The following is a 16,095-nucleotide window of genomic DNA, read 5'->3' on the forward strand; positions in this document are numbered from 1 at the left end:
AAGCTGAGCCATTTCCAGTTCTCGTGAATCACTTCTCACTGTATTTTTATTTCTTTGAAGCCGTGACAGCAGTCTGTATCATCAAGGGAACAAAAGCAGTGACACCTTGCGTCCACTAAAACTCAGGAAAACCTCCCAGTGACTCCAAAACCTACACCAGATCTTTGTCGCCATCCTTGGATTCCCAGCTTGTGTCTCATCACAATAAATTAGCCTCAGAGACAGAGGACTAAAATGGAGCTCTCTTTTACTTTCAGACATGTGACATGGAGTGCTGGATGGTTTTGGAGTGAACGGTGAGTGGGAAGCACAGCGTGGTAGCTTCAATTACTGTGGCACTTAACAAAGTGAGGATGCGTTTACAGAGGAATGTGCCAGCCCTACAAAGTATCCATGGATCTGCTCTCAGAAGATTGATGTCCCATGAACTCAGGACAGGTGTGGAGTCCAATGCATTCCATGCTGCTCTTGCTCAGTGCAGCTAGAGGGTTTGCTGGTCATTCCATGGGGTTACTTCTGACTATCAGCTACCGAAAGAAACAAGTAAACACATATCGCATCTCTTGACTGAGACCTTCCTGGCTCTACCTCCTCCCGGCGCTACCTCACACCGCTCGTAAAAGTGCTGGTCTTCTCGTTAGGCAGAAATCAATAAATATCGGTCCTTTTCTCTATCTCTTCTGAAAGATGTGTGCACCTACAGGAGGCAAAACAGGGGGGCCTGAGCTTGTTGATCCAAACTATGCCCATCTTCATTAGGAGCGTGTCCCTGCTAACAGAGGTACCCTCTGCTGTTTGGGGCGCTGCCATCCTTGAAGAGAGCACTAATGGCAGCCAACCGCATCCTGGCTGCATCAAAAGAAGCGTGGCCAGCAAGCTGGGGGAGGTGATTCTGCCCCTTTAATCTGCTCTGGAGAGACCCCACATAAGAGGGACATGGACCTCCTGGAGTGAGTCCAGAGGAGGGCCAGGAAGATGGTTGGAGGCTCCAAGCCCCTCTGCTGTGAGGACAGGCTGAGAGAGTTGGGGCTGTTGACCCTGGAGAAGAGAAGGCTTCGGGGAGGCCTTATAGCAGCTTTCCAGTACTTACAGGGGGACTATGGGAAAGCTGGGGAGGGACCCTTTGCCTGGGAGTGTAGCGATAGGACAAAGGGTAATGGTTTTAAACTGAAAGAGGGGAGATATAGATTAGATATTAGGAAGAAATTCTCTACTGTGAGGGTGGCGAGACACTGGGACAGGTTGCCCAGAGAAGCCGAGGATGCCCCTTCCATGGAAGTGTTCAAGGGCAGGTTGGATGGGGCTTTGATCAACCTGGTCTAGCGGGAGGTGTCCCTGCCCATGGCAGAGGGGTTGCAACTACGTGATCTTTAAGGTCCCTCACAACTCTGACCATTCTACGGTTGTCTGAGTCCCACACTGGCCCTGTCCCTCTCTGGTCAGAAGATGCTGTCAAGGGCCCCCAGGGTGGTGATGTTTGAGCCAGGGGGGCTGTGAAGGAAAACACCCTGGAAAGCCCTAGGCAAAGCTGCCGGGCAGGCAGGGGAAGGGCGGGACAGGGATGCAGTGCCCCTGGGGAGACAGCTCCATCACCCCGGCTGCTCTAAGGCCCACTCCTTCAGGACTCCCCTGCCACCAGGCTTTCCTGAAGGACGGCGACACTCCAGGTGTCAGGCTGCTCCCTCAGGACTGTCCCTGCCTCCGGGCTTCAGCCTGTCCCCAGGGGAGCCAGGGAACCCCAGGCGTGCGGGGTACCCCAGGACTGCTCCTCCCTACTCTCCCTCCTCTTTGGATCTCCTCGCTGCCAGGGCTGGAGGGAGCCCAGCCATCCAGGCTGCTTGAGCCCACACCAGACTCCCCCAACTTGGGCACTCTTGTGAAGCATCAGTCTTACTCAACAGGCCCATTGTGCCACGGGCCCTGGGCAAACAGGGCTTATCAGAGATGCTGCGGGAACAAACATCCCTCCTCCTGACAGCAGAGCTCTTTCCCCACAATTACTTCCGGGTGGCTGCCTGCGGACAAGCAACCATTTCATTGTGTCCCTCTGAATGGCCACATCCTGCTCAGGGGCAGCACTGGCCTGGGCCAAGGATGAGGGCATTGGAGGGACGCTCCGTGGGGACAAGGGCCTTTGGTGGGTTGTGGCCAAGTGCTCCCAGTGGCCAAGTAGCCAGGAACTCCCAGAATGAGCCAGAGCCTTCTTGGGGACAGTGTCACTGGGACCCACCATCCAGGGGAAGCTCTGCAGAGTAGGACCCCTGTTGTCTGGAGGGCACGGTGGACACAGGGAGGGGCATGGTGAGGGCCAGGACAAGGGATATTCCCCTCTGTTTTCTGCTCTGGGGAGGACGTGGCTGGGAACTGGACCAGATTATAATGCGCAGCGCAAGGGAAATGGGGTGGGCTGGAGCAGGGAACTGCGACAACTGCAGCACTTCCCCAAAGCCCAGCCCACGTCTCCCGGTGCCCAACATGCAGCAGTGCTCCCCATTGCCTTCAGTGACTGAAGATCCCAGTCATCTGGCTGTCCTCATTGTCCATGCTGTGAGTTTCCCTCCTACCTCCCAGTGTTCCCCAATCCTGCAGTCCAGCGTGCCCCAAGAAGAGGGATCTGTCCCAGCCCCCCGTTTACTCAAGGGGAGAGACCCCTAGCTTGAGGCTGGCGCCATCTCTGGGGGAGTCCCGGAGGGAAAAACGGGCCTGGGAGCTGAGTGGCACTGGGGGATGGCAGTGCTGGGAGGCGAGGGGCACTGGGAGATGGGGGGATGTGGCTTTGGGGGGCTGTTGGAGGATGGCTTTTCCTTGGAGCAGTGGGTCATCATCGCAGCGTGTCCAGCTGTCAGGGGTGCACTGCCCGCCCCCTCGCCACCTGCAGATGCCTGGGCACTTCCCCATGCAGCTGCCCCATGCAGGAAGCTGGACTGATGCCAGGGAAGGTGGCTGGGCCAGTGCCAGAGGCGGGGGGTGACTCTGTGCCGGGGCTGGGCTTGTTGCCAGGGCTGGTGTCTCTGCCAGACCTGGCTTTGCCCTGGGGGCTCGCGGGGTGGGGAGGGACAAGGAGGAGTCCTGGGAGGAATAAATTGGCGCCTCACCTTCTCACGCTTCACCCAGCACTTACCACACTGCAGAGGAAGATGAAGGTCGCAGTCCTCAGCGTGGCCCTGCTCTTCACCATCCTGCTGTGCACCCCAGAAGATGCTCAGGTGAGTCCCCAGCGCCATGGGGAGGGCCTCAAGGCTGAGGATGGGGCTTAGCAACAGGGCACCCGCTCTCCTGCAGATTGAAATCGTAGTGGTGAGCACAAAATCCCTTGAATTGGCCTCTCCCTTTCCCACGCAAGGAGCTCCTCCAGGCTCCCAGGCACCTCCAGCCCTGGGCAATGCAGCTTTCTCCCTCCCACAACTCTGTCTCTTCCCTCCACTTCCCCCACCATTAAGCTTCTGCTGCCCAGAGCCCGAGTTCCTCAGTGAGTGGTCAGACCTGTCGCCTCCCTGGGAGGGTCCACCACAAACTCCTCTGAGGGCGCCCACCCATTTCTTGTCTTGGTGCCCCCACAGCTCTCCCTTTCTGGCCTCCCCAGCCCATCCTTTTGGTCCCCTCAGACTTCACCTCCCCGGGATCTCCTCCGTGTCCTTTCTAGCGTCCCCAAATGACCTTCCATTGATTGTTCCCAACGCCTGCCTTTCACTCTTTCCCTTCAGTCCTTTGCCTTTCACCATCTTCACTGCAGTACTGTCCCCAGATCACCTTCCCTGAACCCCACTCCCAAACACTCTCCAGTCCCCTTGGTTTGGTCCTCTGCAGTCCTCTTCCTTCTGCACCCACCAACTACCTCGCTTGAAGTCCCTCTATCCCCTCCACTTGAATTCCTTTACCTCAACTTGCATCCCGCACAGTGCTGCCCATTCAACACCCCCTGCCCACTCCCTTGGGGTCCCCTCATTCACCCCAGTGCCCTGTCTTTGGGTTCTCCCCACCCCCATCCTCTCTGGAGGCCCTGAATTCCCCACGCTACCCTCGTCTCCATCCCCACCCCTGCTCCCTGCATGAACAGGTATCCCAGGTGAAACTTTGAGGCATGGAGCGGCGAGGGGCAGGAAGGATTTTCCCCCTCACACCAGGGGGAAGCCACGGGCCTGGGGGGACTGGGGACACCTGTGTCACACCCACAGCCCCAGCAAGCCCAATCCAGACCACCCCTTTGCCCTCCTTTCCTAGGCACTCCTAGAAGGAAGTGGACTTAGTGACGTGGATGTAAGTACTTGGGTGGAGTTGGAGGGCCTCCAGACTGGGGAACAGGAGGGCACTTTGGTCCTCCCGTCCCTTGCTGGGACCGGGGACGCCCCAGCCACCAGTGAGGTCTCATGTTCTCTTTACAGGAGGCACTAGTCAGAGGTCTGCTATCAAAGAGGGCTGCGGTGGGTACCACAAGTTCTGCTGTCCCCAGTCCCTCCCCTCCATGGCCACCACACTCCAGCGCATCCCAGAGTGCCCCAGTACACCCCAATGCACCCCACTGCAACCCCAGAGAACACCCCCGCACCCCACTCTTTTCCCAGGCAGGGTCCCCTTCCCGGGGCCCCCATGCCATTCCCATCCAGCCCGTTACAACCCAGTACACCCCACGATGCCCCACTACACAGCCATGCACCCAGCTGGGCCCCTTCCCCAGGACCCCCGCTGCTTCCTGTGCACCACCACACAAGCTCGTGTACCCCATTTCTCCCCAGAGGCACCTTCCCCAAGGACCCCCTTGCTTTCCCCTTACTGCTTCCCAGTACAGCCCACTGCAGCCACACCTTTCTCTAACCCTTGATTTCTCCCCAGCCCCCTCTGCCTGACGTAGATGCGGACCTTTTGCGCAAGAGAAGTGTGGCCGCATCCCTTCATGTCTAGGTGAGCGGCATCAGGGAGTCTCCAGCCCCAAAAAGGATGCTGGGCCCTGAGGAATCCCTGAGCCCACTGGGATGGCCAGACTTTGGGTGTGGGAGAGCGAAAGAGAGGGCACTGTGCATGATCCATGGCCCAGGGGGAGCTGGACGCAGCTCCCCCCATGCCTTTCCCTGCACCCAGTGGGGCTCTACGGACCCAGAGGGTCACCATGCAGGCCAGGCAGAGCCTCTGGTGCCCTACAGACCCCAAGGGACCACAGTGAGGGCTGGGCAGGCATCCGGGAGATTTAGGGGCTTCTCAGGCTTATGGCACACTGGGCAAGGCCCTCTGGGTGCTATATGGATCTTGGGAGAGCCAAATCCAGTCCTTCCTATATATGGATGGCTCCAGTTCCCTGCTCCTTCCCCATGCCTCTGCAAAGAGTCACCGTTGCAGACAAGGCCACTCTCATGTCTTGGCCGACACTGGGGGGCTTATTGTGGGCTCTGTGTTTCAGACCTGGAACTGATGGTGACACCCATGTCCTGTCCCCCTCCAGCAGCACGAGGAGATGATCATCGCTGCATGACCCCACCTGATCCCCTGGGAGCCCTGGCCCATTTCCCTCTAATCATCAATAAACCTCATCAGCAAAGCTACGCTCTGTGTGTGTGTCTCTGTCCGTGTCCCCTCTGATCTGCCAGCGCCCAGGCACCTGGGTCCTCTCTGGCTGTAGCTCAGGGATGAGCAGAGGGAGGGAGGGAGCGCGGACACCTGGGGTGTCTCTGTAAAGGCGATCCCCTTCCCACCCACCATGTGCTCCCAGATAAGGGGTGCCATTTGGATAAGGAGGTGAAGTCTCTGTGCTCAAAGAGAAATTAAGGCTGGCTTTGCTCTCTCTTGGGCCAGCCAGGGGGTTGAAGACATGTCTGGCTATCACAAGATAATGGAGCTGTCTTGTGGAGACAGGACAGCCCTGCTTTTCTTCAGCAAAGACAGTAAATTCAAGATAACAGAGACTCTGTGTAGTTCTTCCTTTACTCGAGAGGCTACCGTGCCCGACAATTGAGCTTTGCCTCATTACCTGTGAAATGCATATTAAACTTGCCACCCTTGTATATGCTAACAAAGATTTTAGAGATCATGCTAAACCTATAGGACTGCAGCACTGTTCTCTCCACCCAAATCCTACTACATGTCACCTAGGGGAGGGAGACCTTGTAATTTTGGGGATAAAAAGACAGACAAAATGGCTGTTAAACTGCGATAGAAGAAACTCGATACCTGATGGACCAGTTGAGGGGTGTTGTGTGAAAAGGGGCAAAGTGGTTTTGGCAGAAGATAAACCTCCTTGCGTTCTAACACCTCATCTTCTTCCTCATCCTCAGTATTAGACCAAAAATCTCCAGTCTGGGTTCCAGAATTTGGACAACACATTAACTTACGTATTTGTTGGACCTGGGTCAAGGGCTGCATTTTATCTAAGAGCCCAGTCACCCTTTCTCATAACATTTTAACTAGGAGATTTTCACCTCTAAGTTGGAGATTTTCACTCCCAAGCTTATCGACTTGAGTTCTTAATTTTTCTCCTGTCTCCTTTTGAAAAGCTAATGGTGACTTTAGCACCTCATTCTCTGATTTCAGTGTTGCATATTCAACAGCTGAAATCAGATTAGGAGCAGGGGTTTCCCTAGCTTCTTGTTGTGCACAGGTTAAACAGATGCCTAACACAGCACAAATCACACCCGTGCCTTTTTCCACTCTGAGCTTTTGTGAAGCCCAACACTCTTCAATACGTTCCACCACTTTTTCTTCATCCTTCCAAAATTTTTGGGCCCACTCCTTCCCAGCCTGGGAAGGGGCACAATCATATTTTTGCAGCAGTTTATCCATGGCAATCCTGCCAACTACGCCAAATTCTGTTGCGTGAAAAGGGGCAATCGTAACAGAAATCGTAACAGAAAAAGGGCAAATCGTAACAGAATTATGATTTGGATACACTAATTGTGGACTGCACCTTCAGTCTAGTCGTGCTCATGAACTTAAACACCAACACTGCACTCCTGACTGCCACGGTTCCGAGTATCGCTGAAATTGTGACAATGATACAAGGAGCTGCCCATCCTTGAATGGCTGCCTTGGATGTTAAAGACATGTTTTTTTATGATTCCTCTCTTTGAGCAGGACAAAGTGCGGTTTGCATTCACGTGGAAAGGAGTCCAATATACCTTTAACCGACTTCCACAAGGATGCAAACATTCCTCCACTATTGCTCATACTGCTTTAGCTAAAGTGCTACCAGAGGTTCCTGTTTCACAGGGATGTACGGTATACCAATATATTGATGACACCCTAATAGGAGGAGAGAACCAAGAAAGTATAAAAGACATGATGGAAAACATCCGAAAAACATTACTGGATTTGGGATTGGAAATTCCAGACTCAAAGTGTCAGGCACCCGAACAGGAAGTTAAATTCCTGGGGGCCTGGTGGATTAAGGGAGCTGCTTCTGTCCCTCAGGATACCCTGGGAAAAACAGAGCATGGACAGAATCCATCCAGCGTGAGGGAGTTACAGCAAGTTCTGGGAACTTTAAGCTATTGGCGTAAACACATCCCTGTCTTTTCCACCATTGCTCGCCCCCTTTATTGTTTGCTCAAAAAGGGTAAATCCTGGGAGTGGACTAAACAACATACTAATGCTCTGGAATTGCTAATAAAAGAGCTAAGGTTATTCCAACAGCTTGATCCTATACATCCAACTGACCCTGTCCATGTAGAATGGGTGCTCAGTGAACACGGTTCTCATTGTAACTTATGTCAGAAGAGACCAGCAGGACCGGAGAGACCATTAGAATTTAGCTCTCGCTCCTTTAATGACACTGAGAGCAGATATTCAGACCTTGAGAAGGGTTTACTGTCCCTAGTGCGGGCGTTGCAACGAGCAGAGCAGATAAGGAGAGAACAGAGTGTGATCATTCGGGGACCTTTTTGCCTCCTAGATGTGGTCCGTAAAGGGACAGCACCACCAGCTGGCATTGCCCAGAAACCTACAGTTTGAAAGTGGTATGCTTATTTAGAAGGCATTAATGAAATCATGCCAATCTCTGAAGGCAGTATTAAAGTATCCAAGCTCCAGAAGGATATAGATGGTGCCCTATTGGTCCAATCCCCACCAAACAGACCATCTCCGATCCAAGAAGCACCTCCTCTGAAGGAAGGCAGTGATCTTACAGGAGTGTGGTTTACTAATGCATCATCTCACCGTGAGAACAATAAGTGGAAACACGAGGCCGTAGCACTGGAAGTAGCAACGAGAGAAAGAGCAATTGAAACAGGAGAAGTTAGCGCACAAGTAGGGGAACTCAGAGCTGTCCTAATAGCGGCACAACTGGGTTCTGCTTACATTTACACTGACTCATATGCTGTTTTTAAAGGAGCCACTGAATGGATAGGTCACTGGGCAGCCAATGATTGGCAGGTGAACAGAGTCCCAGTTTGGGAGACAGATAGTTGGAAGCAACTGTTAGAAATAGGAGGACAGAGAACATTGCACATTGGTTGGGTAGAAGGCCATGATCGTTCAACCTCGATCACTGCTCAGTTCAACCAACAGGTAGATGGCCTCACGCGGATGCAGCAAATTGATATTGTAGATGATGGTCGGGAATGGGAACGCTTACTCGAATGGTTACATGTTAAGCGTGGCCACACAGGCCGTGCTCACCTGTATCAGGAAGGACTAGCCCAGGGGTGGCCTGTATCAGCTAAGCTGTGCAAACAAGTAGTGACTGCCTGTTCACAATGTCGCCTACGACTCAATAAAGATCATTCAAGTAAGGCGCCTCCCTTACACATTCAGGACAAGAAAACATTGTGGCATTCATGGCAAATTGATTATATTGGGCCCTTGAGATCATCAGATGAGAAAAGAGACGTCCTAGTAGGAGTAGAGATTATCTCCAGTCTCACTATGGCCACCAGCTTCAAATCAACTACCAGGGACAACACAGTGAAAGGCCTAAAAGGGTGGTTCAGCACACTTCCCCTTCCCGAGGAAATCCAAAGTGATAACGGTTCACACTTTACTGCTACGGTGGTACAAGATTGGGCCAAAGAGGAAGGGATTTGGTGGGTATTTCACATTCCCTACTATCCCCAGGCTAATGGCATTGTTGAACGCACCAATGGATTGGTTAAGCGTTTTGCAAAAACTCATGAACCTGGTTGGCATTTGCGATTGGATGATGCCATCTATCAATTAAATAACAGATGGAGTGGAGATGGCTGTCCTAAAATGAAAGCTTTCTGTGTATCTGCCAATATCATCACTCCAAAAGTTCCCAATGAACCGGGAAAATACCCAGGAAGATTTCACCCTGGGCAACCTGTGCTGGTGAAAATCCCTCAAATTGGGACGGTACCAATGGTGCTAGCTACTCCCAAAAATCCCCATGCATGGGAAGCCAAAGGCTGTTCAGGGAAGATACACCGGATCAGTACCCGGTGGATCTTGCCCTCTTTCTAACCCCGTCGGTCAAATGAGACCGAGCAGATTTTCTTTTCCTTTGTGTCTTACAGGAACCTTGGATGAACTGTACGTGGACAGACGGATTTGCCTACGCTAACCTTGAGTGTCTCCAGGGAATCCTGACATTGATCCTGGCAATAATATTACCCTTATTATGTATGGCTATCTGGAGGTCTAAATTCTGAAATGACGAATTGGCAGATGGAATTGATGCTGTTCGGTTTTACCTTTTTATTCCCTGTTGTTTGTAGTCAAAGAGACCCACAGTGGCCATGGTCTCAAGCTTTTGTTAAACACAGTGCGATGGCAGGAACAAGAAACACCTTCAACATTGGCCCTTATGTTATTAAACACACAGGTCAACAACAGATACTGTTTAACCCAACATATTCCCTCAAACGACTAGAATTGTCAATGCAGATTAATATCTCTGCGATCAAGCCCACCTGCCCACCATTCCTGAGTACATCTTACGCAGGATGGTCAGCATGGTTACGCAGACGAATTTTTGCTACCTCACAACAACTGAAGAGAGATGTGACTGGTATCTTAGCAACAGGCCTGGGAGTCTTAAATAGTATGGATGCTGAGATACTTGCCAACAAAGTAGTCACCACCACTAGTGATCCAGACAAATTAAGACATCCCCTACAGTCCTCTCTATCAGCATTGGGAAACCACCAATGGCTTTTATCGAATATATTGCCTCAGTGGGAAGAAACGGGTGAAAAGGACCATCAGCTGATCATAGATGCACTTGGTACAACCCAAAACAATGTTTCCTTGGCTCTTAGTTGTATCCAAGCCCAATTGTCGATGCAATCTATGACAGCCGCAATCATAAGGGAAGGTGAAGAAGGCAACTTGCCCACTGAAATTCGAAAAGTAATATGGGATAACGCAATTGAGTTTGAGAAAAAATTTCAGTCCTGGTGGTATCTGGTTAATTTCACCTATGATCCCATCGAGAGCAAGGCCACAGCTTTTGTCTTAACAATACGCAATGCTTTGGTATACACCATATACCCAATCATCGCACTGGGGTTGAATCACCATGGAGCCGTACTCTATCCAATAGAGCATAGAGTGTGGGCACAACAAAATGAGAATAAATGGCAAACTGTTGATGTTGAAGCATGCATTTCATGAGATCAACAAGGATTCATTTGTGAGAGTAATACTCTCAAGGCACAAGACATTTGTCTTGATACCAACCAGAATGTTTGTCACTTTGAGATACATCCCAATGAAACCCCAGAAACTGTGCTTGTATATATTGGGAAAGGGTGCGTTTGCATGAGATCTCCCTGTACTCTCGTATTCGTAGATGACATAGTAGTAGATGTAAGTAATCACTCAAATCTTTGTTTGTAACTTTACTAATATCATTGGATGTGACTTCAAATATTCAGCTCCTGTTACGTCTTTACAATTGCTACAATCTAATTACACATTGATCCGAGATTTGTTGCCTACTCCTGTCGGAATGAATCTCTCACTGGTGAAGAAGCTGCTACAACACGATGAATTGAAGCGACTGTTGAAAGAGGCCCAAGAAAATGGACAAAGAACTCTGATTACTGTCCATCATGATGTTGAAGAAATACACCGAGTACTGGAAAGAGTCAAGAGAGACACGGGGGACACAAATGGTGGGACACTCTTTTTGGATGGTCGCCAACAGCTACAGGACTTTTTAACAAGATGCTCCATCCTGTGGTTGTTTTACTAGTACTCACTGTGTTGTGCTTTGCTTTGACAGCTGTTTTGTATGTTAGACTTTGGATTATGATGAAAAGCTTAACTCGCGTGATCACCCCACAAAATGTATTTGCACTTGATATCCCTCGCCATAAGAGGACATGTGATATTCCCTATCAGTATTGAGTATCGTGGAGCTTCAGTGACTGTAGTCACGGGGTGGATTATGTGGAATAATTACTAAATTGGCCAAGAATACAAAAGTACAGCATAGTTCACACATTAAGGAAAGTCATAAAATCAAGAGGTTTCTGAGGTAGAATACAGCTGCAGCTGGCATGAAGAATGCAACATCTGCAATTCTCTGTAGAGGGTTGTTTGCGAAACTACACAAGGGATGGAACGGAATGCGATTGTTCCGTGGCCTTCCCTTGTGACAAATAGCAGATATGGGAATGAGATGGTACCACGGAACAGATAAGCTGCCTACTTGCTTACTACAAAACAGATAAGCGGCCCTACTCGCTGCCCGAGCCAACATTTTGTCAAATGTTGATTAAATGCTGTCCTTTGTGCGAACTTTGCTCATTACAATGTACCAAAACACACCCCTATCCCAGAGGCTACCCACCCGCAAGGCACGACCACTCCTCCTTGAGCACACCAATCATAATAAAAGTGTTTATAACTGAAGTCACTCAAACTCCACTTTGAAGATAAAAAAATAATATAAAAATAGCCTGAGAGAGGGAGGACATCAGGGAAGACACCATCGCGAACAAGTCAGGAGAACTCCATCACTGACTTCTGGGATCAGTCGACGGGCTGAGCCTCTCTTCCCCCCCATAGGGACACCTTTGGGTAAGACTTAGATCATACCGAGTGTTTCCTCGGGGAACTTAGAAATCTCTCTAGAGACTCTCTTTCCTACATTTATAGCCAGGCTGTATCTTTATAACCTTGTGCGTGTTTTATATATGTAACAATACTTTCATTTGCATGTGCTTTGCAGACGATGTATTTATCACTGTCAATCCTAAGAACTTATATATCTGTTGTTTAAGTAAACTGCACTGTTTAAGCAGCTAGTCATTTTGGTTTCTCACTGAACGCAACCAAAGGCTCGAGAGTGGCCATGATACTTCATGAGCATGACTTCATGAAGGTGCAGTCCACTATTAGTGTGTCCAAATCGTAATAGTTTAATACATATTAAACACGATTGGACTGATAGTGCTGAATTGGGCATCGCTCAGAATTTAAACCTAGCCCCACCTAGCCTCTCACCTCGGTGAGGAGTGTGAGAACGCAAGGGGGTTTATTTTCTGCCAAAACCGCTTTGCCCCTTTTCACGCAACAGAGGTTGAGTTCTCTCCCTCTATCCAGGCAGGGACACCTTTCTGGGTAAGCGCTTAACCTTTCATCCTCTGGTGAATGCTACTCCCAGGCTGTTGTTTTATCATTATTTTTGCCAGCAATATTAACCTCAATTAATTAGCGCTATTGTAGTTAGTGAATTTCTCAATGTCAATCTCAAATCTGTTTCTCTCACTCTCAATAAACTAACTAATTTTGATGATTTGTGAATCTGACTTAGTTAAAATCCTTTGCTGGCACTCTGATAGAAAATCAGTGAAAGTCCTGGAACTCTGACAGATGAATATCGAAACTACAGTCCTTTTAACGCAACATAAAGGCAGATCAGGGCAAATTGGAATGTCCCACCATGAGGCTGGGAGAGGCGAAGGGCAGGTGGTGCCACCTCTTGGGACACCCGGTTCTTTGGAGGCACAGTGGCAAATAGGTTCTTACGGAGGCTCTAGTGAGCACCATCCCTCAAATAGTACCATTTGGTGTCGGGGCAGGAGAGGAGCACGGGCAAACAGCCTGCACCCCTGTGGTCTTCTCTCTGCTCTGGCACAGAGGAGTGTGGTTCCCTGCCCCACAGACACAGCACTCCTGGGTTCACAGGTGATCTCAGAGCCCCATGCTGGGCCCGTGTGCCTCCCTGGACCCCCTGGCCCATACATTTCTCTGGGGCACCCAACACAGGCCAGGAAAGCAGGCTGGGGCCACTGCAGAGAATTCCCCCAGGGGAAGTGTGGCCCAGCTCCATCAGCAAGGGAGAGGGAGAATGTGATTCCCTGGTGCTAAGCCTCTCTGGGTCTTCTCTGATGTCTAAGAGTGAAGTTCAGCACCAGCTGCAGTTGGCACCTCCACAGAAAGCCAAAGGCGGGGCTGGTCCTTCTAGCCCGCAGGCCTGCTCTGAGGAGTGCTGGGGCTTTGAGGGGCTGGAAGTGGCCAACAGGGCCAGACCTTCTTAGGGAGAAGGAGGACTGGGGAAAGACAGGGGCGGGGCACATGATGGAAATGCTGTCATGGAATTGTTACGTCCTCCCCCTGGGATAGGTCTCCGTGGGAGCTGGGCTGTACCTCAGACCTTGTCTCTGGGCTGTGCCTCTCCTTCCTCTCCAAAGTCCTGACGCTGCTCATGGCTGAGCTCACAACATCTCGTGGGAAGTCCACACCAGTCTGCAAAGCTGATTGTTGTCCACAGGGAAGGGAAGGGAAGATTCCACAGGGCTTGTTCAGGCCCTATGCTCTTGGAGGTGCTGCTGCTGGAGATTCAGAGCTGTCAGTGCTGGGACTCTCGCCCTTGTGCCCAAGCCTGTGGCATGTCCCCAGTGCTGCTGATCAGCCATGCCTGGCTCAGCAATAGGACCGTGGCCTCAGCAAGCATGCACCTTGGGGAAAAGTGTCTTGGTGTCGACACGCTGTGAGAGGCAGGAGAATCTCTTGCATTTGAAGAGAGAGACAAACATTGGAGGAGGTCTTTCTTCTTCAGCCAGTCACATCCCATCTTGAAACACTTTCGCAGGGGCCAGTCCTATTCTTGGGTGGGAGGAGAGCACGGCAGGGCCATGACTGCAGACACTGCTGCTCTTCATCCCACGAGGGTGGCCAGGAAAACCCTGCTTGCCGGGTGCTGGTGGGAACAGGAGGATGGGCAATGCTGCGGAGGGGAGCCTCCCTCCTGCCTTGCCAGCGGCCACTGTAGAAACAGCTTCTTGTGCCTCTTCCTCCTCCTTCCCACATGGACCCTTTGGCACACTCTCAGCCTGACCCTTCCTTCTTTGGGGCACAGAGTCTAGTTGGAGGTCAGTGATGGGTGATATTCCCCAGAGGTCAGTACTGGGTCCAGTCCTCTTCAATATCTTCATCAAAGACCCGGATGAAGGGACAGAGGGCACCCTCAGCAAGTTTGCTGATGACACAAAGCTGGGGGGGGTGGCTGACACACTGGAAGGCTATGCCGCCATCCAGAGAGACCTGGACAGGCTGGAGAGTTGGGCAGAGAAGAACCTTGTGAAATTCAACCAGGGCAAGTGCAGGGTGCTGCACCTGGGGAGGAATAAACCCATGCACCAGGACAGGTTGGGGGCTGATCTGCTGGAGAGCAGCTCTGTGGAAAGAGACCTGGGACTCCCAGTGGACAACAGGATGACCATGATCCAGCAATGGGACCTTGTGGACAAGAAGGCCAATAGCATCCTGGGGTGCATCAAGAAGAGTGTGGCCAGCAGGTGGAGGGAGGTCATCCTCCCCCTCTACTCTGCCTTGCTGAGGCCGCACCTGGAGCACTGTGTCCAGTTCTGGGCTCCCTGGTTCAAGAAGGACAGGGAACTGCTGGAGAGGGGACAGCAAAGGGCTACCAAGGTGATTAGGGGACTGGAACACCTCTCTTATGAAGAAAGGCTGAGGGATTTGGGTCTCTTCAGTCTGGAAAAAAGACGGCTGAGGGGGGATCTTATCAACACTTATAAATACTTCAAGGGTGGGTGTCAGAAGGGCCAGGCTCTTTTCAGTGGTGCCCAGCAACAGGACAAGAGGTAATGGGCACAAACTTGAGCATAGGAAATTGCGTCTCAACACGAGGAGGAACTTCTTTCCTGTGAGGGTGGCAGAGCCCTGGAACAGGGTGCCCAGGGAGGTGGTGGAGTCTCCAACTCTGGAGACATTCCAAACCCGCCTGGACGCGTTCCTGTGCAACCTGCTCTAGGTGACCCTGCTCTGGCAGGGGAGTAGGACTAGATGATCTCCAGAGGTCCCTTCCAAGCCCTACAATTCTGTGATTCTGTGATCTGCCAGCTCCCTCAGCACTCAGGGGCGCATCTCATCAGGGCTCGTGGATTTGTGTGTGTCAGGTTTGCCTAAATGATCTCTAACCTGATCCTCCTTGACCAAGGGAAAGTTTTCCTTTCTCTAGAGTTCTTCTCTTACCTCCAGGGTCTGGGGTTCCTGAGGGCCAGCCTTAGCAGTATAGACTGAAGCAAAGAAGGCTTTCAGTAACTCCGCCTTCTCTGCATCCTCCATCACCAGAGCACCCACCTCATTCAGCAGCTGGCCCACGTTTTCCCTGGTCTTCCTTTTACTACTGATGTACTTGAAGAAGCCCTTCTTATTGTCCTTGACATCTCTTGCCAGCTTTAATTCCAAATGGGCCTTATCCTTCCTCATTGCATCCCTGTATACGGACAATGTTCCTATATTTCTCCCAAGTGTCCAGTCCCTTTTTCCACATTCTGTAAACTTCCTTCTTCCATCTGCATTTTTCCAGAAGATCCTTGCTTATCTATGCAGGTTTCCTGCCTCCTTTGCCATATTTCTTGCTGCCAGGGATGCACTAATCTTGAGCTTGGATGAAGTGGTGCTTAAATATTAACCGCTTCCTTCTAGAGCCTTAGCCCATGGGATTCCCCAAGTAGTTCTTTGAAGAGGCCAAAGTCAGCCCTCCTGAAGCTCAGGGCTGTAATTCAACTTTTTGTCCTGCTTCTTCCACACGGGATCCTGAACTCCACCATCTCATGGTCACTGCAGCCGAGGCTACTCCCAACCTTCACGCCCCCAACCAGACCTTCTTTGTTTGCCAGCACAAGCTCCAGCAGCACACTTCTCCTCATTGGTTCCTCCACCACCTGTGGCAAAAAG

General features: G+C 51.2%; 1 protein-coding gene and 1 long non-coding RNA gene across 2 annotated transcripts in view; one reads left to right on the top strand and one right to left on the bottom strand.

Annotated features, from left to right (window-relative positions):
• LOC134509673 (deleted in malignant brain tumors 1 protein-like) overlaps positions 1–16,095 on the bottom strand; it is a gene marked incomplete at its 5' end in the record, with an annotated part of 326,916 nt that overhangs the window by 39,653 nt on the left and 271,168 nt on the right. The window lies entirely within an intron of this gene.
• Positions 4,220–5,525, top strand: LOC134509745 (uncharacterized). Its single transcript, XR_010069398.1, has 4 exons — positions 4,220–4,257; positions 4,383–4,421; positions 4,831–4,899; positions 5,393–5,525. It is a non-coding gene; the product is annotated as an uncharacterized LOC134509745 (long non-coding RNA).

The sequence above is a fragment of the Chroicocephalus ridibundus genome, unplaced genomic scaffold (assembly GCF_963924245.1).
Source record: "Chroicocephalus ridibundus unplaced genomic scaffold, bChrRid1.1 SCAFFOLD_26, whole genome shotgun sequence".
NCBI classification, from domain to species: Eukaryota; Metazoa; Chordata; class Aves; order Charadriiformes; family Laridae; genus Chroicocephalus; species Chroicocephalus ridibundus.